This window comes from Ranitomeya imitator, chromosome 3, assembly GCF_032444005.1.
Source record: "Ranitomeya imitator isolate aRanImi1 chromosome 3, aRanImi1.pri, whole genome shotgun sequence".
Lineage (NCBI taxonomy): Eukaryota > Metazoa > Chordata > Amphibia > Anura > Dendrobatidae > Ranitomeya > Ranitomeya imitator.
In genome coordinates this window covers 211222949-211249046 of record NC_091284.1, presented here as the reverse complement: position 1 = coordinate 211249046, position 26098 = coordinate 211222949, and positions in this window count along the sequence as shown.

The window sequence follows — 26098 nt, the reverse complement described above, 5'->3', positions numbered from 1 at the left end:
TTCGACCAGTATCCTGGTCTTTGCCAATCATGCTTGACAAAGACCAGGATACTGGTCAAAACGTTGCTTCAACATGGATTAATAAAGTTCTTTTTGATACTACGACACCCGGCTGGAGCGCTGTTCATCTTCGTTTGGACTATTTGATATATCCAGGTTGGTTCCCTGGACAAGGAACGAGCGCCCGTTTTGTGTGAGTGCTGTCAGCCCCCCCTTTTTTTCTACAAGTTAAAGGGAAGGTCTTTAAAGGGGTTGTTGTGAATAAAGATTAAAATTTGTTTGTGGCACCACCTGAGGTATTTGGTCAGGGATGACCGACGCTGCTTAAAGGGGTCCTTTGGGGATGATGGTATTGCAGCAGGGATGGTATTGCTTCCCACAGGTGAAGCGTAGTCCCTAAGGCTCCCGATGTACTAGGCAAAGATGACAGAAGGTGTAGTGCCGGAAAGAATTGGAGGACACAAGGTTGCAGTCTCTTTACCTTTTACTGGCGGCATGCAGCCACAGTCCAGGGTATGGATCACAGGTGTTGGTGAGGTCCGGCCAGCCTGGAAGTGATTCGGAATTCCCCTAGCCAGGTGGGGTTGGAAGCCTTCTATACTGCACTGTGTTGTAGTCCCTTGCTGCCTAAGGCCGGGTTCACATTGCGTTAACAGCAGCCCATTCAACACATACATTAACGGGCTGCTGTTAACGCAAGTGCTGGTATGGCAGCGCGCTAGCGCAGATAGAGCATCTGCTAGCTCTATCTGTGCTAGCGGTGACGGACCTGTAAACGCTGCAGCCCGCGTCTTGGGGTCCGTCACTCAATGATGGCACATCGCTAGCGCACGCCCGTTGTTAACGGACTGCGTTACACCGCGTTATGCCGCGGTGTAATGTAGTCAGTCCAACAGACAGGTTTAGCGCAATGTGAACCCAGCCTAAGGCTTCACACAAGGTCCTCACTTTCTTTCTGACCCTTTTAAGTAGGACACTAATTCGTATGGCAGGCAACTCGAGCCTTTTTACAGGTGTCTCTATTTGCGGCGACTCCAGACTTTATATGCTGTTGTGCCTTCGGATGTAATGGTGAACAAGTGACTTGAAATCTCCTGCCCGCTGGTTTCTGCTGTTGGGCATAGTTACCCCCACAACCTCGGAATTCTGGCTTCCCGTTACTTGCGCTGATTCTGGAGTGAGCCTGTTCGCAGCTCCACTCCCAGTATCTTTCCTCTCCTTTGCCTCTTCTCCCCTCGCAGTCTCTCACAGACTACTCTGTCCCTCTGTTCTCTTTCCAGGAGCTGCAAAACCATTTGTCTGCATGGCCCCAGCTTTCTAATCCTCACTCCTTACTCCTCTCTGACAGACTGAGCTGTAACTCCTCCTCCAGTCAGAATATATAGGGAAGACACCCAAAAACTGGATCAGAGCTCCTCCTTTTGGCCTGGAGTCAGAACAGTGTTGTGTGTATGTGCTACCTGTTAAAGGGATCCTTCCTCGCTTCCAATCATGGCATCACCCTCCCTGTGAGGAAGGCAATACCACTGTGACAACCGAACTCCTAGGGTGTCACATGTGCATATTCAGCATGCATAAATTAACTATGACTAAACAGATAGTCAATAAAAAAGTTCTGGAGTGCTACTTTAAAAAGTAATATTATGGCTGCCTACAAATGCCATTATTGACTTTGGTGTTCTCACCTTTAACTGGCATAAAACACTTTGAAAAGTTTCAAATTTTGTGAAATGTTAAATTGCACAAACATTTTGCAACTTTTGGCGTTTCAAGCAGTTCCATCAAAATAGGTGGAGCTGGGTATTAGCTGGGGCTGGATGGGGTATGGCTATTCTCGCCCATCAAATTCATCAATAGTGATAGCGTTTCTTATGACAGAATTGTTTCTCTAGTTAAGGACTGGAGCAACATTTCTAGTAAGACTAGTACAAGGCACTAATAAGATGTGCCAAATTCATTAAGAGGCGTGCGCTTCTTTATAAATTCTATGCATCTCATTCCTGAATGCCCCTCGTGAAGATTGTCCTAAGAGTATGTAAAGGATTTCAAGTTGTGTATCAAAAAAAGAGCTACGTCCATTACATATGAATAGAGTTGGGCAGATCATTTGAAATTTGAATTTGCCAACTTCCTTGAATTTTCTCCATAAAATGTGATTTGGGCAATTATATTCACCGCCAATCACTTTACTGCAAAGCCTCTAACTGCCCGGAAAATTACCTTTATGACATTCTGAGGCAACATAGAGGTTTATTTAACTCCTAAGTATAAATCTAAGTATATCTCCCAACTCCCACATACAGGAATGGTCAGTTCACTTGAGCACTCCTGTATTCTCTCTGAGAAAGTTGCTGCCAGTTACCGCTGCCAGTGGCTTATCTTAAGGGAATAGAAATGGTTGGGCAGTTGGAAATATAACGTGTTGATCCATGTCAATACCAAAACTATTTGTCGTGGGAGAGTTGTGAGGCCCCCACAAATTATAAAGTCAGCTGATCCCACTGATATCGGCGGGTTTGGACCCTTTTGTCTATTTTGTACAGTATGGGGACCTTTCATGTGCCCTTCCGGTCATGCATGCCAACAGCTCACATGATAAAGCGAAGTGGAGTTTAATCTGATCACATATAGACATGTTTGAGAGGGACTGGGTAAATCCTGGGCAGGATTTAGGTGGGACTAATGTATCCCTGAATTGCTTTCTATTCTGAAAAATAGCTCCTGTTCTCTGCCTTTTGTTTTACTGTGCTGTTACAGTGAGAAAATAAACTGTTCTCTGCCTGCCATTTAGTGTGCTCATCCAGTCAGAACAGTGTTTATTTGCCTCTTGCTTTACTTTGACCCAGCAGTGATAACACCTGCTGCTCTCATCTCGTACCTGAGGAGGATAGCTGATAGGAAGTCAGTACTGGCAGAACACTTACTCTATTTTCTATAAGAGGCCCCCATTACTATCCTGCTAGTAGGTGTAGAAACAAATACAGCAAGAATAAGATCCTTTATTTCAAATAAAAATCAAAACCCTGTTTTGCACATTTATTTAAAAACTAAAAACAAAGTTATACTTACCTTACGCCTATTCCATTGAAGCCCTTGTCCCCTGTAAAAAAATAAAATGAACAACCATATCCCTTACCTATCCAAAGTGAAGATTATCAATACAACAGGGTATTGATTTTAATTTCAAATAAAGGATTTCATTCCTGCTGTGCGCTTATTTCCAAATTTACTATGGGGTTAATATTGGGGGTCTTGTAAACGCTGTGATCAATATCGATCACAGCATTTAGGGGTTTAAGCTTCCGGCAGCGGTGTGAACACTGCTCTTGGCAGTGAAAACCAGGTGTCAGCTGTCACATTCACTGAATACCCCGCTTCGACCACATGCAAACATAGCCTGAGAGACCAATATCATCAAGACATTCCCACGTCCTAGGTCGGGAAGTTCTTCCAAAGCAGGACGTATGGATATGTCTAAGATCGTGGATGGGTTAAACCTGCAGTATTTATTGAAAACAGCTATACAATTTTGGATCTCTTGGACCTCAATGACTTACCATGATGGTGTTGTAGAGCATGTTATTCTGACGGTAAACATACCTGCAATATTCCTTTTATTTAATCAGACAGAATTCACTGTAGAGTCTCCAATGCAAATGTGATCACTAAGTAATCTGGAAGTTTAATTTGAAATATTTATTTAAGAAATATTCAATATGTATATTAAACCTGTGATGCGGCACGTTGAATTTAATATGAACTGACAAAATGAATATTGCTTTTTCTGCCATCATCATCTTGCATGAATACCGTAGCAATAAGCCTGTAGAAATGTATAGAAACATTTTACACAGGTATGTGAATTTACATATAGAATGTTAAAAGCTAACTTTGAAATTGAAGAAAAATATTTCTGCACCTTCGTACTTGAACATTTAATTTGATTTCAGGCATTTATCTTTATTCCTGCTTCATTCATTTTAAGACCCCCTGATAAGCTGCCGACACCCTGCTTCTTCTTTCAGACTTTTCTTATGTAGGTACAGTATGTCCTTTCCAGTAGTATGAACTGGATGAAAAGTCTGCGCGTCTAGGGTGCTGCTGTTTTACTAGAGCTAATGTACAACCACAGAACAATTGTAAGAAATTGTTTTATTGAGTGTCATTGCTTAGTTTCTAGGAAGTTTTAGAATAACAATTAAAATTCCAGGACAACAGAGTCTGTATAAAGTGTGTTTGCTTAGTGTTGTTCCCCTTCAGTGATTTCCCGCTTGATGGTTACAGAGTCAAACATGAGGCAACATGCCTGATGGTTACAGTTTCTTACATGTTGAAAGAAGCTTGAAGGTTTCTTCAGTCTTACAGTAGGTAACAATTCACTCAATTGGAGCTATATTGGAACTAGTTGGTAATAACCAGAGTGGTCAAACAACTATGATGTCCATCTGATGCCAGCATTGCTTTATTCACCTGCTGGCAATTTGTTCAGCAGCTCTTCATTTTGCTTGACACATTCTCAGTGGAATTACAATGTGCACCTATTTGAAAATAATGTAATACTACTAAGCTACAGTAAATTGCTCTTGGCATGTAACAGGCATAGATAACATGGCAAAACGTACAAAAAGTAATAGAAATTGCATAGTAATAATTTCATATAAGTAACCAAGCTGTAACCCTAGTATTAGCAATGGTAACCCAAGGCAATCAATAAAGGATTTCTCAGTTTTACACTTTTCAGAGCACAATAGATAGCAACAGTCCTTCACGTCACTTAGATTCTAAATCTTCATTCTGTTCACACCAAACAGAAGTACAGTATTCTGATTGTGCTTTTTTGATGAGACCCCAATTTTTCTTATCAGACTTCCCAGGAGGGCGGTAATAAACTCGAGCTCAGCAGAGAGCCATCCTACTCTTCTTCCCACTCAGGCAGATTTAATTTTGCCGGCTGCAATGGGGTCGGTGCCACACCAGGGAACATCAGGGGGCCCAATTACAACACGACATTACGCCACATGTGCTGGCGCAAAGACTGCAGTAGAGGAGCACACCACTGCTTCTGTTGAGGTGAGTATTAGTTTGTTAAAAGAAGGCACAATGGGGGAACAATATTAGAACCGGCATGATGGGCGTTATGAACAAGTGGCTAACTACGGATTTTATCATTTTTACAAAAGGAGAAACAAAAGAGGATCATTATCATAGAGAGACACATAGGGAGTCATTATTATAATGTGGCAAAATAGACGGTCATTATTAACCCCTTCATGAAATATGATATACATTTACATCATTTGGCACTTTGTCCCGGGTGTTAGTAAGTACACCATGTTTTTTATATGCACTATTGCTTGCACTTATTTACTTACTGTAGGGTATAAATTATGTTTGTTTTTTTTCTATCTTAGGTTTTGTCTGTTTAATGGCCAGTGTGAACAAGCTCCTATATTTTGCGTGCATATCAACTTATACTCCAGTTCATTTTTATCGGTTAAGTTAATGATCAGTATGGTAGTGTTATTGTTACCATATATGCTGGCAATCCATGTTTATATTTATTGTCTGCTGTATTGCGGTATCAATGGTAATATTGGTCTTGATAAAGTCGTATTTGATGGTATTATGTGATCATAAAATGGTAGTACTATTTACCCATATATAGCAGTATTACGGGTCATATTGGCTTAGCAGTAAATCATGATTATCTCCAACATTGGGCAGCGTCATATTTGTAATTGCATGCATGCTTTCAAATGTCAGTGCTGAATCCTAGCCCCAGTCTGGACCCGTCTCGTACAAATGAGCATAGGAATTTTATTACCGTAACTGAGCAACGCTCATGGGTTCACTCTACTTCCAGGACAATAATGTCCTCCAGTGGTCAATATCATGTATTACAATAAGCTCATGAAGTGTTTATGGCACTAGAAGGAGAATATGGAAAGATAGTATAAAATATGAAGACTATATCTGGAAATACCTGGAATGATTGGTTCTCCTTGTCTTTTTTATTATTGATCATCATTTTTCTTCACTTATTTAAAGGCCTCTAGTCATTGTTCTGAAATGTGACAACATTAAAAAAGCTATATTTTACTTTGCAAAACCATTATAAATTCTATAGTGCAACATAAGGAATTCATCTTTTTTTAGGCCAAAGCTCAATTGTGAAATGTTATTGCCTAGCAAGCTGTGAAAGCAAAGAGAAAGCCCACTGATGTCTTAGTGCTAGCTTTCTATCAAATTTAATACAGGGCTCCGAAGCCATATGAATGCTAAGAAACCTGTGTGTCAGACTTTGTTCACATTTCCATCACAATCAATTAGAAGATTATGTTGTATTCAAAGGTACAAACAGGCGCTCATATAACAAAGATCTAAAAAAAAAAATAAATCTTTCATGTCCCAAAGTTTTTTTAATGGATTTAGGGTATTTTGAGGGTGCTGAATTAAAAAATTCCATTACTTTTGCTAAATTGGTTCTAGATTTTTAGATAATTAATTCATGAAAATAATGCATTTCCCTAATGTATGGTCTTTTAGCCTGTCTTTTGAATCTTTAACAGTGTCTTAGTTAATGAAGTATGATTGTGACTTGTAGGATCACTACTTCCAACAGGGGGCGCTATAGAGTTCAAGTCCTTTTTTTCTCTGAAGAGGCAATTTGCATATTGAAGTATACCATATAATTATTTTGCATTTTAATTTGTAGGCTTACACTGCTATTAAAGCGATTTTCTTAAGCCTGAATTCTACTGTAATTAATTAAATAATTACCTATGAAATGTCACAGAAGCTAAGTTGTGAGGCGAAATTTTAACCCCGCGCGTTCCAATTCACCAAACAATTTTGCCCCTATCTACATAATGGGGAAAAAGTGAAAGGAAAAGTGTTGGAGGCAAATTGACAGCTGCCAGATGTAAACAAGGGGGACTAAAAGAATGAGAGCGATGGCGCCAAAGAGTATATACCGAACAGTTGCTAAGGTGGGGCCCCGACATGAGATACTCACCACACATGGGGATATGAACACACACACAAAACGCGCCACACACTACCACGTGCTTGAACACATATACCACCATCACCACACATACACCAACCTCACCACATAAAAGTCGAAACACAAAAGTCACCGCTCAAATCTCGCCACGCGCAAAATTCACCACATGCAAAACTCGCCACATGCAAAACTAGGCTCACGCAAAACTCGCCACATGTGCAAAACTCACCTCATGGAAAACTCGCCACACGCAAAACTTCCACACATGGAAAAATGGCCGCATGCACAAAAGTTGCAACACATGCAAAAGTTGCCTCACACAAAACTTGCACCTACTCAAAAAGCACCACACATAAAACTCGCCACGTGCAAAACTCACCATGCGCAAAACTTGCTGCACACAACTTGCTACACTAACCTGTCACATGCAACTCAACACACAAAAAGTTGCTACACGCATGTTGCCACACAAAACTCATCTTACAAAAATCGCTACATGCATGTCGCCACACGCAACTCAACACACACAACTTGACACATGAAACGCGCCCTAAAACACACACAAGTCAGGTATTATCCTTCAAAAATAAAAATCTGATTAATAAGCAGACAAACTACAAGAGCAACAAATGTACCACATAGGAAATACGGCAGCTGTCAGTCACATTATCTGTCTATTATGTGTATGAGTGAGCTAATATATACTGCCAAGGGGGAGGGCTTCTGTTGGCTGGGGATTTATCAGGCTGCCAAATTAGCTTACAAATACTGAGGTAAAAATACTGACCAAATAACGTGTGAATGAGGTCTAATACAGGAGGAGATGACACACAGATATATACTATATACAAGAGGAGATGACACACAGGTACATACTATATACAGGGGAGATGACACACAGGTATATACTATATACAGGAGCAGATGACACACAGGTATATACTATATACAGGAGGTGATGACTTACAGGTATATACTATATACAGGAGGAGATGACTTACAGGTATATACGATATACAGGAGGAGATGACATACAGGTACATAGCTTATACAGTGGAGATGACACACAGGTATATACTATATACAATAGCAGATGACACACAGGTATATACTATATACAGGAGGAGATGACTTACAAGTATATACTATATACAGAAGGAGATGACTTACAGGTATATACTATATATAAGAGGAGATGACATACAGGTATATACTATATACAGGAGGAGATGACACACAGATATATACTATATACAGAAGGAGATGACTTACAGGTATATACTATATACAGAAGGAGATGACATACAGGTATATGCTATATATAAGAGGAGATGACACACAGGTATATACTATATACAGGAGGAGATGACATACAGGTATATACTATATACAAGAGGAGATGACATACAGGTATATACTATTTAAAAGAGGAGATGATACACAGGTATGAGAGAACTGAGGTGCTAAATGAGAGGCGTGATGGGAAAATAAGAGAAGTGAGGTGCTATAACTAACCACAGATATTTACTATGCCCAGGCAAAGCTGGGCTCTTCAGCTAGTTTACTATAAAACCATTGGCACCAAAATCCTTTTATACTAGTGTAATGCTACATTTTCTGCCACAATGATGAACCGAAATAACCCATTACAAATCGATGCAGTTCGACAGATACCCGGGCATCTATTGAGTGACAGATCTGGCATGCACTGTGACTTTTGTAGAGGAGAAGACCAGGCTGTGGGTGCTAACAGGGCACCGGGTCCGGAACTGCTGGTGCCAAACCTACTGTTGCAGGGGGGAAGGAGATTGGAAGTGGAGAAAACCCCTAACTTGTGTAGAAGGGGCTTGGCAAGCCAGGGAGTTATAAAAGGGTTTGCGCGAGAAAAGAAGGGGGCTTGCTGTCAGAGAGACGAGTCAGAGTGGACCGGCGCCGGGCTACTGGGAAAGATAGGCCGCATTGCAGCAATAACAGCCGGGTACAGCAAGGATTCCCAGGTTTTGGCGGGCATGCAGAGGAACGCATGCCGAGCAGAGGATTGCAGTAAACACCACTTTGCTGCGCTGCAGCATAACTGACTAGGGGCTCAGCGGGCAACACCGGTGACCGCGCGTTGCTGCCAGAAGTGAGGCCGACTTGAAGAACTCAACACCGGCCTCAGCCGGCAGACAACCAACCATCCATCTAACTCAGGAGAAGAAACGGACAACCGAGTCACGCTAAGAGGATTCATGTGGAAACCATGGAATCCCCAAACAGATCATCAGGCAATTCTGGTACATGCCATATGGACTGCTTATACAAGTTAGAAAGAAAGGTGTAGGCTGTGGTGGATGGAAAACTAATTTAAGGTGAGTTTCATCTTTTTTTAACTTCTTTTTTATCATCGCAGCATCATACTTTATAGGAGGCAGTGGTGAGCATATTGTGTGGGGGCTGGGGTGAGCATATGTTGGGGACTGTGGTGACCTTACTGTACTGGTTGCTGTGGTGACCATACTATGTGGGGGACTATGATCACCTTACTGTGTAGGATGCTTTGATGATAATACTATGTAGGATGCTGTGTTAACCATACTGTATGTGGGACTGTAGGGGACACCATATTGTGTGTGGGAATCTGATGACCATACAGTATGGGGATGGTTGTTGTGACCAACATACTTTATGGGAAGTAGTGGTGACCATCATACTGTGTGGGTGTCTATGGTGTGAGGTTACTGGGGGTATTTTTACAGGAAGAATAGGTGAGTGTTAGTGATGGTTGAACCTGTGGATGTTTGGTGAAACATTTTAAAATAGTTTGGTTTAGGTACCAGAACGGTAACCAAACTTGAACAAGGCCCCATTCAAGTGAATGGAGGACCTGAGCATCCAGTGTTTCCAATGCTGTCACCTGTGTGACAGTGCAAGAAACACCAGCTCTGATTGGCAGTAACCTTTCAAGGTACCGCCCGTCAGAGTGCTGCGGTTGAAACTCTGTTATACCAGTTATATGCATCGGCTGATCAGAGTACTACTTTAATCATCCTACACTTGGTCTTATAGCAGCAAGAGCAAGCGAGGCTGATGAGAGTATTCATCAGCCGGCACCTGTGTTATAAATAAATAAATGAAAAAATGGGATATCTTCTATTCTTGGTAACAAGCGCAAGCAAAACCAACAGCTGTGTGCTGCAGCCCCAGCTGTCAGTTTTATCTTGGCTGGTGATCAAGAATAGAGGGGTCCCATGCCATTTTTTAAAATTATTTAAGTAAATAATTTAAAAAAACAGCTTAGGATCTCTTTCTTTTTTGACAATAAGCCATGCTAAAGCCGAAACCTGGGGGCTGGTATTCTGAGACTGAGGGGGGGCCATGGATATTGGCCCCCCTAACCTAAAAATAGCAGTCCGCAGCCGCCCCAGAAAAGGTGCTTCACAGAAGTTTATAACGCAGAGCTGTAAAAATAAAAAATCATATTTTTTTCACAAAAATGATATTTTAGCACCCAATTTTTTTTTCCCAAGGGTAACAGGAGAAATTGGACCCCAAAAGTTATTGTGCAATTTGTTTTAACTACGCTGATACCCACATGTGGGGATAAACCACTGTTTGGGTGCATGGCAGAGCTCAGAAGTGAAGGAGTGCCAGATTTTACTGTTATTGTTTGCAGGTGCCATGACCAACTGGGAGAGCCCATGAGGTGCCAAAACAGCAGAACACACCATATATAACCCCATTTTACGAACTACACCTCTCAATGAAGTCTTCTTAGGGGTGCAGTGATCATATTGACACCATGGGTATGTCACAGAATTTTATACTATTGGGCAGTGAGAACAAAATAAAATTTTTACCACCAAATTTTGTTTTAGCCAAAGATTTTACACTTTCACACAAGAAGTAGGTAAAAATGACAACAAAATTTGTCCCACAATTTCTACTGAACTTGGCAATATCCCATATGTAGCTGTACAGTGCTACTTAGCCATGCGGAGAGGCTCGGGAGGAACGGAGCGCTATTTGCCTAATCAAATGAATGAATCTGTGCACGTCAGTGTGTTTCTACGTACCGTGTGTCCATGGGCAAAACATGCTGTCATGTCCATTATTTTATTTTAGCACGGGCCAGAAAATGTCCTGCACACGTGCATACATATAGCACACAAGGATGTCATCCATGTGACACGCATCGGCATCGGGGAAGAAGCGTTACAGTAAGCACTGTTCCCTCTCACCGGGTGCTTAACACAGCTCTCATCATTCTTCCCTGCTCTGCCGGTGAATGGTGCGAGCAGGGGAGAATGATGAGAGTTACATTTAAGTAATAAAAGAGACAGCAGGTGGCAGCTGATGGGACTATTACTCCCATCAGCCTACCCCTGCTGCTGCTAATAACAGTGATAGCAGGAGCCACAGATGGGAGTATTCATCTGCCGCTCCTGTGATGTAAATAAATACAGTAATTTAAAAGAAAATGGCATGAGTTCCGCCTAGTTTTGATAACCAGCCAGACAAACCTCACAGCTAGTGGCTGTCAGCTTCAGCAAGGTTGGATATCAAGAATAGAGGCGTCCCCACACCATTTTTTTTATTTAAATAAATAATTTAAAAAACTGCATGGGGCCAATCTATTTTTGACAACCAGCCTAGCTAAAGCTCACAGTTGGGGCTGGTATTCTCAGGCTGGTAAATGGCCATGGATATTGACTCCCCCCCCCAGCCTAAAAAATAGCAGCCCACAGCTGCCCAGAAAAGGTATATCTATTAGATGCACCAATTCTGGTGCTTTGCCCGGCTCTTCCCACTTGCCCTGTAGTGGTGGAAAGTGGGGTAATAGTTGTGGGGTTGATGTCACCTGTGACATCAAGCCCACAGCTTAGTAATGTTAAATAAAGATGTAATGTCAAATAAAGGCATTGCCAGAATAAAGTCTTTAAATGAAATAAAACAAAACACAGGTTTATCATTTTATTGTCCTCCTAATCCAAGCAAAGCCCTCAATCTCCTGCAATAAAAATAAAATAAAAAAACAACAATATACCATACCTGTCTGTCGCTGTGGGATATATACAGTTTTCAATCTGAATGGTGCAGAGATGCAACCATCCTGGCTGAAAAACACTGGTGACTGAGGAGATGCTGGGATCGGAGCTTCAGTGACCAGGGGTGACATCATAGAGGTTTCTCCTAATCCAAACAAAGCCTTGAATCTCCTGCAATAAAAATAAAATAAAAAAAAACAATATACCATACCTGTCCATCGTTGTGTCCCACGCTGTAATCCATATCTGGGGGATATACAGTTTTCAACCTGGACGGTGCAGAGATGCGACTGTCCCGGCTGAAAAACCACTGGTGACTGAGGAGATGCTGGAATCAGAGCTTCAGTGACCAGGGGTGACATCATAGAGGTTTCTCCCAGTCACTGAGCTCCGTTCCCAGCCTGGCTGGGCAATGGTTTCTTCTGTGAGTTCGCCGCTAGCACTGTGAGCCATGAGCGCTCACTGTGCTAGCGGGGATCTGATCACAGTTCAGCCCAGCTGGGAATGGACCGAAACAGCCGCGGGTGGAATCGCGATCCACCCGTGCCTGTTAACTAGTTAAATGCCGCTATCAATCTCTGACAGAGGCATTTAACTCGCTCTTCCGGAAAAATAAAAGAGTTATGGCTTTGGGAAGAAGGGGAGCTAAAAACGAAATGCAAAACCATAAATACCTCTGGTCATTAAGGGGTTAAAGAGGTTTTTCCACAAAATATCTGTCAATTCCCAAAATTAATGTAACATTACCACTGACTACAAATAAGGCCTATTTCTCTCTGTAGATTTATGGAACAAAATCTGTTGTTTTAAATTACTAAAAGCAACCAAGCTAGCTGTGCCAGGAGAGTTTAGATTCTCCAGAGCTATGTGAACTATATTATGAGGAAAAACTGGAAATTACAGCTAGATCTGCCAATGACATGGGCTCAAAAGAATTCTACAAAGTAGCATTTAATGATAGAATTTAAGTAAACCTGGACAGCAATCATAAGGCACACATTTTGGCCTTGTAGTTCCTTGATCACTAGACAACCTCATATTCAACTTTGCCAATATAAATTAAAATATGCTGGCGTATGTATAAATCCTCCATCTACTGCGGTAAATATTTTATCCAGCAGATGCTTCAAGCTTTGGAAATCATTATGATAAGTAGAAAAAGAAAAATGTAAGCATTATAAATACAACTACAAAAGTGCAGTGTAAAAGAATGCAAAGACAGCGGTAGCATCCAGCATCCTCCAATTAAAAGAAAACTTTCCCATGAATTAATTAAATTCCTATGCATTTTGTACACACTCTGGAACATGACCCCGTAAGTTAATCCGAACATGAGTTCAAGATAACAAACATGCTAAATTATCAATGTACAGAATTGTGCAAAAGTTTTATGCAACTGTGGAAAAAATGCAATTGTTCAAACATTATTTTTATCGATTAAAAAAATACAAAGTGAATGAGCAAAACAAAATCTAAATCAAATCAGTATTTGGTGTGACCATCTTTTTCATTCCAAACAATCATTTCTTCTAGGTACACTTACAGTTGTGCTCAAAAGTTTACATACCCCGGCAGAATTTTTGCTTTCTTGGCCTTTTTTCAGAGAATATGAATGATAGCACCAAACATTTTCTACACTCATGGTTAGTGGTTGGGTGAAGATATTTATTGTCAGAGCATTGTGAGATGGAGGCCTTCCAATTGGCGCATTGTGTCAGTGCAGCCCTGACACAAAACATAGCAATGCTCCTTCATTGCTAAGGTTTATAACTACGAAAAGACTGCAAAAAGTGAAAATCACATAGTGGAATTAAGTAAATAAAGTTGCAAAAATATTTTGTTTTAACTTTGAAAATAATAATAAAAAAAATATACATATATATATATATATATATATATATATATATATATATATACACACACACACAGTGGAGGAAATAAGTATTTGATCCCTGCTGATTTTGTAAGTTTGCCAACTTACAAAGACATGAACAGTCTATTGTTTTCAGGGCAGGTTAATTTTAACATTGAGAGATAGAATATAAAAAATAAAATCTAGAGAATTGCATTGTATAAAAAATGTAAACTTATTTGCATTTTGCAGTGAGAAATAAGTATTTGATCCCCTACCAACCATTAAGAGTTCTGGCTCCTACAGACCAGTTAGATCTTCCTAATCAACTCGTTACCTGCATCAATAATTTTGTACTGAAATGAGTCATCAGGTGCTAGCAGTATATACAATACATTATTAAGATCAGTTATATGATATTTTTATGATGGCGATCGGCATGGTTGCTTGCAAAGGGTGGTTACACAAAATATTTAGTTCATTCACAAGCTTTTTAATCATTCTTACTTTGTAGAATTTATTCCACATCTGTTTAAAATCTTTGCACAATGGTGTACATTATATGTGCATGTTACAAGTTTATAACCGAAGTTAGGATTTTTTAAAAACTAAAAGATGATAAGGTGGTAAAGTTAGAAGTACAGGTACAATCATAATATCTTAACAATGCAATAAAAACAGCATTAGTTTGTAGCAACATACAAACAAAATAATACAGCAGCATTCTGTAAGTTGTATGAAAACATTGAATATTTAAAACTTGAACTACATACTGCTATTTAGAATGTACTTATAAAAATGAAGATTCTTAAATTGGCCAATTCATGAGAGCCCATCAACCATGGCAAGATTACTTTTCTATGATGAGAACCTGTACATAATATTTATCAAACATGCCACTCCAGGGTGAAAGCCTACAAATTTGAAGGACAGGCAGGATCTAGCACGAATGAAAAACAGCTTTTTCTGACTGAGCACTCCTCCCATCAAACTAATGCTCCCTTCACACGTCCGCTTTATATTAGCTTACTACAGTAACCAACATATGCAAGGCACTAATTATACGTATATCTCACGGATAGCTCTCTAGCTCTCTATTTACCCCATATCTATCTATCTATCTATCTATCTATCTATCTATCTATCTATCTATCTATGACATTCTACTGGAGACTGCATTTGACAACTTAGGCAGTAAGTTCACATCAAAGACCTGACCATTCAGCCTCTTGTGGCAGCTGGCAGCAGACGTATGTAGGAGGTAGAATAGCAGGATATCAAATAGCAGGATACTGCAGCTGTGGATGATTTAATACATTTTGATACCAGATGCATGCTATTTTAGAATCTAAATTTACAAACTGCAAAAATGTACGTAGTTTGCCAAGTCCTTGGGACTTTAGTGACTATTTTACTTTTTAATATTGCCATTTTTTTGCAATTATGGGTGTTTTATATTCATTGACAGTTATAGATTGCAAGCTGGAAAATACTTTAAGATGAAAAATAATGATCATCTGTTGCTATTGTAATGCCACGGTAGCATCGTACACAGTGAAGAGGCAGTGACCCACAAAGTTCCAACACAAAGTGTCTTTAATGTGTTTCCTCACAGCAATAAAGTCCAATTCAAACACAAGTGCATATCATTTCAGTGCATATTATTTCAGTGCATATAACTTCAGTGGGTATTATCAGTGTTCTGTTCACACCAGTTCACAGCACTACATATCATATGGCTTTTCGATTACAGTCCCTAAACACGCCAGACGTCTCCTTGTCCAGTATCCGTGGGGTGACCACACACCATATTACAGTCTCCATACACACAGCCTCATATGTTGCAGACACTACACATGCTAGCCTTCCTCTGACTAGTTCCCGTGGGTATCCTGCATCACTGTATCACAGACTCTTTACTCACGCAGCCGTACACAGCCCAGGATATCCTCCGGATAGCAGCTGGGCACCATATCCACCTGTTTGCAATCGTTACACATGCTAGTCCTCTTTTGGGCACAGGACTGTTGTGAATTCTGTGGCAGAGCTCCCTCCTGTGGTCACAAGTGGTACTTCGGCTGATTCTCTCTGTGAGCTTCCGTTGGTGGAGGAAAGTGGTACTGCGGCTTCTGAGTTTCCTTCCTCAGGTGATGTGGTGAAGTCGTTAGGTGCTGCTCTATTTAACTCCACCTAGTGCTTTGATCCTGGCCTCCAGTCAATGTTCTAGTATTGGACCTGTTTCCTCCTGGATCGTTCCTGTGGCCTGCTGCTCTGCATAGCTAAGTTCTGCTTTGCTATTTTGTTTGCTGATTTTTTCTGTCCAGCTTGTTTATTTGTTTTTTCCTGCTTGCTGGAAGCTCTGGGACGCAGAGGGTGTACCTCCGTGCCGTTAGTTCGGTACGGAGGGTCTTTTTGCCCCCTTTGCGTGGTTTTTGTAGGGTTTTGTGTTGACCGCAAAGTTACCTTTCCTATCCTCGCTCTGTTCAGAAAGTCGGGCCTCACTTTGCTAAATCTATTTCATCTCTACGTTTGTCTTTTCATCTTACTCACAGTCATTATATGTGGGCGCTGCCTTTTCCTTTGGGGTATTTCTCTGAGGCAAGCTAGGCTTATTTTCTATCTTCAGGCTAGCTAGTTTCTCAGGCTGTGCCGAGATGCATAGGGAGCGTTAGGCGCAATCCACGGCTTCCTCTAGTGTGGTTGGAGAGGATTAGGGATTGCGGTCAGCAGAGTTCCCACGTCTCAGAGCTCGTTCAATGTTTTTGGGTTATTGTCAGGTCACTGTATGTGCTCTGACCTCTATGTCCATTGTGGTACTGAATTACCTTATCATAACAGTACTGGAGGCCAAAAGTACTAATGATTCTCAATAGAGGGAAAAAAGAAGTTCTGAGACCATTTTTTTTCTCTGCACTGTGTTTTGCCTTTTTTTTCCCCTAGACATTTGGGTGGTTCAGGACACAGGTGTAGCGATGGACATTAAAGGTCTGTCTTCATGTGTGGATCAGCTCACGGCAAGAGTACAAAATATTCAAGACTTTGTGGTTCAGAATTCTATGTTAGAAACGAGAATTCTTATTCCTGATTTGTTTTTTGGAGATAGAACTACATTTCTGAGTATCAAAAATAATTGTAAACTATTTCTGGCTTTGAAACCTCGCTCCTCTGGTGACCCAGTTCAACAAGTTAGGATCATTATTTCTTTTTTACGTGGCGACCCTCAGGACTGGGCATTGTCTCTTGCATCAGGAGATCCTGCATTAAGTAATATCGATGCGTTTTTCCTGGCTCTCGGATTGCTGTACGATGAACCTAATTCAGTGGATCAGGCAGAGAAAAATTTGCTGGCTCTGTGTCAGGGTCAGGATGAGATAGAGGTATATTGTCAGAAATTTAGAAAGTGGTCCATACTCACTCAATGGAATGAAGGTGCGCTCGCAGCTATTTTCAGAAAGGGTCTCTCTGAAGCCCTTAAGGATGTCATGGTGGGATTTCCTATGCCTGCTGGTCTGAATGAGTCTATGTCTTTGGCCATTCAGATCGGTCGACGCTTGCGTGAGCGTAAATCTGTGCACCATTTGGCGGTATTACCTGGGCTTAAACCTGAGCCTATGCAGTGCGATAGGACTTTGACCAGAGTTGAACGGCAAGAACACAGACATCTAAATGGGCTGTGTTTCTACTGTGGTGATTCCACTCATGCTATCTCTGATTGTCCTAAGCGCACTAAGCGGTTCGCTAGGTCTGCCACCATTGGTACGGTACAGTCAAAATTTCTTCTGTCCGTTACCTTGATCTGCTCTTTGTCATCGTATTCTGTCATGGCATTTGTGGATTCAGGCGCTGCCCTGAATTTGATGGACTTGGAGTATGCTAGGCGTTGTGGGTATTTCTTGGAGCCCTTGCAGTGTCCTATTCCATTGAGAGGAATTGATGCTACGCCTTTGGCCAAGAATAAGCCTCAGTACTGGACCCAGCTGACCATGTGTATGGCTCCTGCACATCAGGAGGTTATTCGCTTTCTGGTGTTGCATAATCTGCATGATGTGGTCGTGTTGGGGTTGCCATGGCTACAAGTCCATAATCCAGTATTAGATTGGAAATCCATGTCTGTGTCCAGCTGGGGTTGTCAGGGGGTACATTGTGATGTCCCATTTCTGACTATTTTGTCATCCACCCCTTCTGAGGTTCCAGAGTTCTTGTCTGATTACCGGGATGTATTTGATGAGCCCAAGTCCGATACCCTACCTCCGCATAGGGATTGTGATTGTGCTATCGATTTGATTCCTGGTAGTAAATTCCCAAAAGGTCGACTGTTTAATTTATCTGTGCCTGAGCATGCCGCTATGCGGAGTTATGTGAAGGAGTCCTTGGAGAAGGGGCATATTCGCCCGTCATCGTCGCCATTAGGAGCAGGGTTCTTTTTTGTAGCCAAGAAGGATGGTTCGCTGAGACCTTGTATAGATTACCGCCTTCTAAATAAGATCACGGTTAAATTTCAGTACCCCTTGCCGTTGTTATCTGATTTGTTTGCTCGGATTAAGGGGGCTAGTTGGTTCACCAAGATAGATCTTCGTGGTGCGTATAATCTTGTGCGTATTAAGCGAGGCGATGAATGGAAAACTGCATTTAATACGCCCGAGGGCAATTTTGAGTATCTAGTAATGCCATTCGGACTTGCCAATGCTCCATCAGTGTTTCAGTCCTTTATGCATGACATCTTCCGAGAGTACCTGGATAAATTCCTGATTGTGTACTTGGATGACATTTTGATCTTCTCGGATGATTGGGAGTCTCATGTGAAGCAGGTCAGAACGGTGTTTCAGGTCCTGCGTGCTAATTCTTTGTTTGTGAAGGGATCAAAGTGTCTCTTTGGTGTTCAGAAGGTTTCATTTTTGGGGTTCATCTTTTCCCCTTCTACCATCGAGATGGACCCTGTTAAGGTCCAAGCCATCCATGATTGGACTCAGCCGACATCTCTGAAAAGTCTGCAAAAGTTCCTGGGCTTTGCTAATTTTTATCGTCTCTTCATCTGCAATTTTTCTAGTATTGCTAAACCATTGACCGATTTGACCAAGAAGGGTGCTGATGTGGTCAATTGGTCTTCTGCTGCTGTGGAAGCTTTTCAAGAGTTGAAGCGTCGTTTTTCTTCTGCCCCTGTGTTGTGTCAACCAAATGTTTCGCTTCCATTCCAGGTCGAGGTTGATGCTTCTGAGATTGGAGCAGGGGCTGTTTTGTCGCAGAGAAGTTCTGATTGCTCGGTGATGAAACCATGCGCCTTCTTTTCCAGGAAGTTTTCGCCTGCTGAGCGAAATTATGATGTGGGCAATCGAGAGTTGCTGGCCATGAAGTGGGCATTCGAGGAGTGGCATCATTGGCTTGAAGGAGCTAAGCATCGCGTGGTGGTCTTGACTGATCATAAGAACTTGACTTATCTCGAGTCTGCCAAGCGGTTGAATCCTAGACAGGCTCGTTGGTCGCTGTTTTTTGCCCGTTTTGACTTTGTGATTTCGTACCTTCCGGGCTCTAAAAATGTGATGGCGGATGCTCTGTCTAGGAGTTTTGTGCCCAACTCTCCGGGTTTATCTGAGCCGGCGGGTATCCTCAAAGAGGGAGTAATTGTGTCTGCCATCTCCCCTGATTTGCGGCGGGTGCTGCAAAAATTTCAGGCTAATAAACCTGATCGTTGCCCAGCGGAGAAACTGTTTGTCCCTGATAGGTGGACGAATAAAGTTATCTCTGAGGTTCATTGTTCGGTGTTGGCTGGTCATCCTGGAATCTTTGGTACCAGAGAGTTAGTGGCTAGATCCTTTTGGTGGCCATCTCTGTCGCGGGATGTGCGTTCTTTTGTGCAGTCCTGTGGGATTTGTGCTCGGGCTAAGCCCTGCTGTTCTCGTGCCAGTGGGTTGCTTTTGCCCTTGCCGGTCCCGAAGAGGCCTTGGACACATATCTCTATGGATTTTATTTCAGATCTTCCCGTCTCTCAAAAGATGTCAGTCATTTGGGTGGTCTGTGATCGCTTCTCTAAGATGGTCCATTTTGTACCCTTGTCTAAATTGCCTTCCTCCTCTGATTTGGTGCCATTGTTCTTCCAGCATGTGGTTCGTTTACATGGCATTCCAGAGAATATCGTTTCTGACAGAGGTTCCCAGTTTGTTTCGAGGTTTTGGCGAGCCTTTTGTGGTAGGATGGGCATTGACTTGTCTTTTTCCTCGGCTTTCCATCCTCAGACTAATGGCCAGACCGAACGAACCAATCAGACCTTGGAAACATATCTGAGATGCTTTGTTTCTGCTGATCAGGATGACTGGGTGTCCTTTTTGCCTTTGGCTGAGTTCGCCCTTAATAATCGGGCCAGCTCGGCTACCTTGGTTTCGCCGTTTTTCTGCAACTCTGGGTTCCATCCTCGTTTCTCTTCAGGGCAGGTTGAGTCTTCGGACTGTCCTGATGTGGATACTGTGGTGGACAGGTTGCAGCAGATTTGGACTCATGTAGTGGACAATTTGACCTTGTCCCAGGAGAAGGCTCAACGTTTCGCTAATCGCAGACGCTGTGTGGGTCCCCGACTTCGTGTTGGGGATTTGGTTTGGTTATCTTCTCGTCATATTCCTATGAAGGTTTCCTCTCCTAAGTTTAAACCTCGTTTCATTGGTCCGTATAGGATTTCTGAGGTTCTTAATCCTGTGTCTTTTCGTCTGACCCTTCCTGATTCTTTTTCCATACATAACGTATTCCATAGGTCATTGTTGCTGAGATACGTGGCACCTATGGTTCCATCTGTTGATCCTCCTGCCCCGGTTTTGGTGGAGGGGGAGTTGGAGTATATTGTGGAGAAGATTTTGGATTCTCGTGTTTCAAGACGGAAACTCCAGTATCTGGTTAAGTGGAAGGGTAATGCTCAGGAAGATAATTCCTGGGTCTTTGCCTCTGATGTCCATGCTCCCGATCTTGTTCGTGCCTTTCATATGGCTCATCCTGGTCGTCCTGGGGGCTCTGGTGAGGGTTCGGTGACCCCTCCTCAAGGGGGGGTACTGTTGTGAATTCTGTGGCAGAGCTCCCTCCTGTGGTCACAAGTGGTACTTCGGCTGATTCTCTCTGTGAGCTTCCGTTGGTGGAGGAAAGTGGTACTGCGGCTTCTGAGTTTCCTTCCTCAGGTGATGTGGTGAAGTCGTTAGGTGCTGCTCTATTTAACTCCACCTAGTGCTTTGATCCTGGCCTCCAGTCAATGTTCTAGTATTGGACCTGTTTCCTCCTGGATCGTTCCTGTGGCCTGCTGCTCTGCATAGCTAAGTTCTGCTTTGCTATTTTGTTTGCTGATTTTTTCTGTCCAGCTTGTTTATTTGTTTTTTCCTGCTTGCTGGAAGCTCTGGGACGCAGAGGGTGTATCTCCGTGCCGTTAGTTCGGTACCGAGGGTCTTTTTGCTCCCTTTGCGTGGTTTTTGTAGGGTTTTGTGTTGACTGCAAAGTTACCTTTCCTATCCTCGCTCTGTTCAGAAAGTTGGGCCTCACTTTGCTAAATCTATTTCATCTCTACGTTTGTCTTTTCATCTTACTCACAGTCATTATATGTGGGGGCTGCCTTTTCCTTTGGGGTATTTCTCTGAGGCAAGGTAGGCTTATTTTCTATCTTCAGGCTAGCTAGTTTCTCAGGCTGTGCCGAGTTGCATAGGGAGTGTTAGGCGCAATCCACGGCTGCCTCTAGTGTGGTTGGAGAGGATTAGGGATTGCGGTCAGCAGAGTTCCCACGTCTCATAGCTCGTTCATTGTTTTTGGGTTATTGTCAGGTCACTGTATGTGCTCTGACCTCTATGTCCATTGTGGTACTGAATTACCTCATCATAACACAGGACATACACCTCCGGGCACAGGACTGTCCACATCGGTCTCTTTTGGGCACAGGACATCCACCTCCGGGCATAGGACTGTCCACATCTGAGACCAGTACCATGGATGCTGTTTTACAGCGTAGAATAAAATACTCCAACAACCATTGTTTTTATTTAATTAAAATAATTTTAAATAATGTGTTTGTGTTTTATTTAACCCTTTACTACAATTGGATTAATAATGGATAGGTGTCATAATTGACGCCTCTCCATTATTAATTTGGCTTAATGTCACCTTACAATAGCAAGGTGGCATTAACCCTTCATTACCCCATATCCCACCGTTACACGGGAATGGGAAGAGAGTGGCCAAGTGCCAGAATAGGCGCATCTTCCAGATGTGCCTTTTCTGGGGTGGCTGGGGGCAGGTGTTTTTAGCCAGGGGGGGGGCCAATAACCATGGACCCTCTCCAGGCTATTAATATCTGCCCTCAGTCACTGGCTTTACTACTCTGGCGGAGAAAATTGCGTGGGAGCCCACGCCAATTTTTTCCGCCATTTAACCCTTTAATTTAGTAGATAGAACGGCCAAATTTTGCAGATACACACTACTGACATTAGTAGTGTGGAATCTGCAAAAAAAAATGGAGAGAAGACATGGTTTACTGTATGTAAACCATGTCTCATATCATGTCGGGTTTAGGAAGGAGAAAGAAAAAGCCGGTAATTGAATTACCGGCTTTCAAGCTGTATAGCGCTGGAATAAATATTAATATATATACATATATGTGTCTCACTGACATATATATATATATACCTATTCTATGTGTACACATTTATTCTACCTATTGGACTGGAAGCTGTCAGTGTGATTTTACTGTATACCGCACTGAATTACCGGCTTTTCTCTCTAACACCGCTGCGTATTTCTCGCAAGTCACACTGCTTGTCCGTGTGTAATCCGTATTTTTCACGCTTCCATAGACTTTCATTGGCGTATTTCTTGCGCAGTACGGTGACAAACGCAGCATGCTGCGATTTTGTACGGCCGTAGAAAGCCGTATAATACTGATCAGTAATATACGGCAGATAGGAGCAGGGGCATAGAGAATAATTGTGCCGTATGTTTTGCGAGTTTTACGGACGTAGTTTCTGCGCTCTTACGTCCGTAAAACTCGCAAGTGTGATGGCGGCCTTACTGTGCAGAACTATTAGGCAACTTAATAAAAACCAAATATATCCCCATCTCACTTGTTTATTTTCACCAGGTAAACCAATATAACTGCACAAAATTTAGAAATAAACATTTCTAACATGCAAAAACAAAACCCCCCAAAATTAGTGACCAATATAGCCACCTTTCTTTATGATGACACTAACAGCCTTCCATCCATAGATTCTGTCAGTTGATTGATCTGTTTACGACCAACATTGTGTGCAGCAGCCACCACAGCCTCCCAGAAATTGTTCCGAGAGGTGTACTGTTTTCCCTCCCTGTAGATCTCACATTTTATGAGGGCCCACAGGTTCTCTATGGGGTTCAGTCAGGTGAACAAGGGGGCCATGTCATTATTTTTACTTCTTTGAGACCATTACTGGCCAGCCACGCTGTAGAGTAGTTGGAAGCATCCGATGGAGCATTGTCCTGCAGGAAAATCATGTTTTTATTGAATGATACCAACTCCTTGCTGTACCACTGCTTGAAGAAGTTGTCTTTCAGAAACTGGCAGTAGGTCTGGGAGTTGAGCTTCACTCCATCCTCAACCAGAAAAGGTCTCACAAGTTAATCTTTGATGATACCAGGCCATACCAGTACTCCACCTCCACCTTGCTGGCATCTGAGTCAGAATGGAGCTCTCTGCCCTTTACTGATCCAGCCTCTGGCCCATCAAGAGTCACTCTCATTTCATCAGTCCATAAAACCTTTGAAAAGTCAGTCTTCAGATATTTCTTGGCCCAGTCTTGACATTTTATCTTATGTTTCTTGTTCAAAGGTGGTCGTTTTTCAGCCTTCCTTACCTTTGCCATGTCACAGAGTATCGCACACCTTGTGCCTTTTGTTACTCCAGTAACATTGCAGCTCTGAAATGTGGCACAACTGGTGGCAAATGGCATCTTGGCAGCTTCACGCTTGATTTTCCTCAATTCATGGGCAGGTATTTTGCGCCTTTTTTGCCCAACACGCTTCTTGCGACCCTGTTGGCTATTTGCCATGAAACGCTTGATTGTCCGATGATTACGCCTCAAAAGTTTGGCAATTTCAAGACTGCTGCATCCCTCTGCAAGACATCTCACAATTTTGGACTTTTCAGAGCCCGTCAAATCTCTCTTCTGACCCATTTTGCCAAAGGAAAGGAAGTTGCCTAATAATTAAGCACACCTTATATAGGGTTTTGATGTCATTAGACAACACCCCTCCTCATTACAGAGATGCACATCACCTGATTTACTTAATTGGTAGTTGGCTCTCAAGCCTGAACAGCTTGGAGTAGGACAACATGTATAAAAAGTATCATGTGATCCAAAAAACAACTTGCCTAATAATTCTGCACGCAGTGTATAAAACTGTCGCACTAGTTAACCCCTTTAGTGAACACCATAAAAAAATAAAAAACAAGGCAAAAAACAACACTTTATCATCAAAAGGTGTATATAAGTAAATATGGCACTGCTGAAAACATCATCTTGTCTCGCAAAAACAAGCTGCCACACAGCTCCATCAGCAGAAAAATAAAAAGTTATAGCTCTAAGAATAAAGTGACACAAAAATAATAATTTTTTCTTTAAAATTGTTTTTATTGTGTAAAAGCACCAAAACATAAAAAAATATAAATGATGAATCGCTGTAATAGTACTAACCCCAAAAATAAAACTGCCTTATCAATTTTTCCACACACAGAACTGCATAACCCCCCCCCCCAAAAAAAAAAAGAATTTCATGAATTACTGGTTTTTGTTCATTCTGCCTCCCAAAAATCAGAATAGAAAGTGATCAATAAATGTCATGTGTATGAAACGTGTACCAGTAAAAACGTCAACTCGTCCTGCAAAAAAATAAGACCTCAGATGACTCTGTGGGTCAAAATATGGAAAAATTAAAGCTCTCAAAATTTTGTGGTGCAAAAACTATTTTTTGCAATGGAAAGGGTCTTTTAGTGTGTGACAGCAGCCAAACATAAAAACCTGCTATAAGGACTCTTTCACACATCCTGATATTTCCGGTACCGAAGAAGTCAGTGTCCGTGTTTGTAATACATGTGGCACATGTGTGGCAACCATGTGCCGCATCAGTACCACATGGATGGGTGCCAGGGAAGAAGCGTTGCTCCAACCCTCAATTGTCAGCTTCAGCAAGGTTGGTTATCAAGAAAAGAGGGGTTCCTGTTATGATCTGGTGGTTTAGGAGCAACATGGGACGAGCTCTGAAGGAGGTGGTATCTGTACTGACCGCAAACCCTGAACCTAGCAGCGCAACTAGAAATAGCCATGGGGGGTACCTGACACTCCCTAGACCCCTCGGCACAGCCTAAGATCTAACTTCCCCTAAAGACAGAAACAGGAAACCTATCTTGCCTCAGAGAAAATCCCCAAAGGAAAGATAGCCCCCCACAAATATTGATGGTAAGAGGAGAGGGAAATAACATACGCAGAAATGAAATCAGATTTTAGCATAGGAGGCCATACTAGCTAGATAGATAGGACAGGACAGGATACTGTGTGGTCAGTATTAAAACTACAAAAAATCCACACAGAGTTTACAAAAATCTCCACACCTGACTAAAGGTGTGGAGGGTAAATCTGCTTCCCAGAGCTTCCAGCTTAACTGAATTAATCCATACTGACAAGCTGGACAAAAACATAGAATGTACCGAACAATGAAGTCCACAACATGTGGACAGAAAAGAGCAAGCAAGGACATATCTTTGCTGAACTGGTCAGGATATCAGGGAAAACCAAGAGAGATGTGAATCCAACCAGGAACCATTGACAAGTGGCACAAGCTGAAGGGGAGAGCCAGGCTAAATAGCCGAGCAGAATAGACAATTAGTGGAAGCAGCTGCTGACTGCTAAATCCAAGGAGCAGCCATTCCTCTTAAAACCACCGGAGGGAGCCCAAGAGCAGAACTCACAAAAGTGCCACTTACAACCACCGGAGGGAGCCCAAGAGCGGAATTCACAACAGTACCCCCCCCCCTTGAGGAGGGGTCACGAACCCTCACCAGAGCCCCCAGGCCGATCAGGACGAGCCAAGTGAAAAGTACGAACCAAATCGGCGGCATGGACATCGGAGGCAACAACCCAAGAATTATCCTCCTGGCCATAACCCTTCCACTTGACAAGATACTGAAGCCTCCGCCTCGAAAAACAAGAATCCAAAATTTTCTCA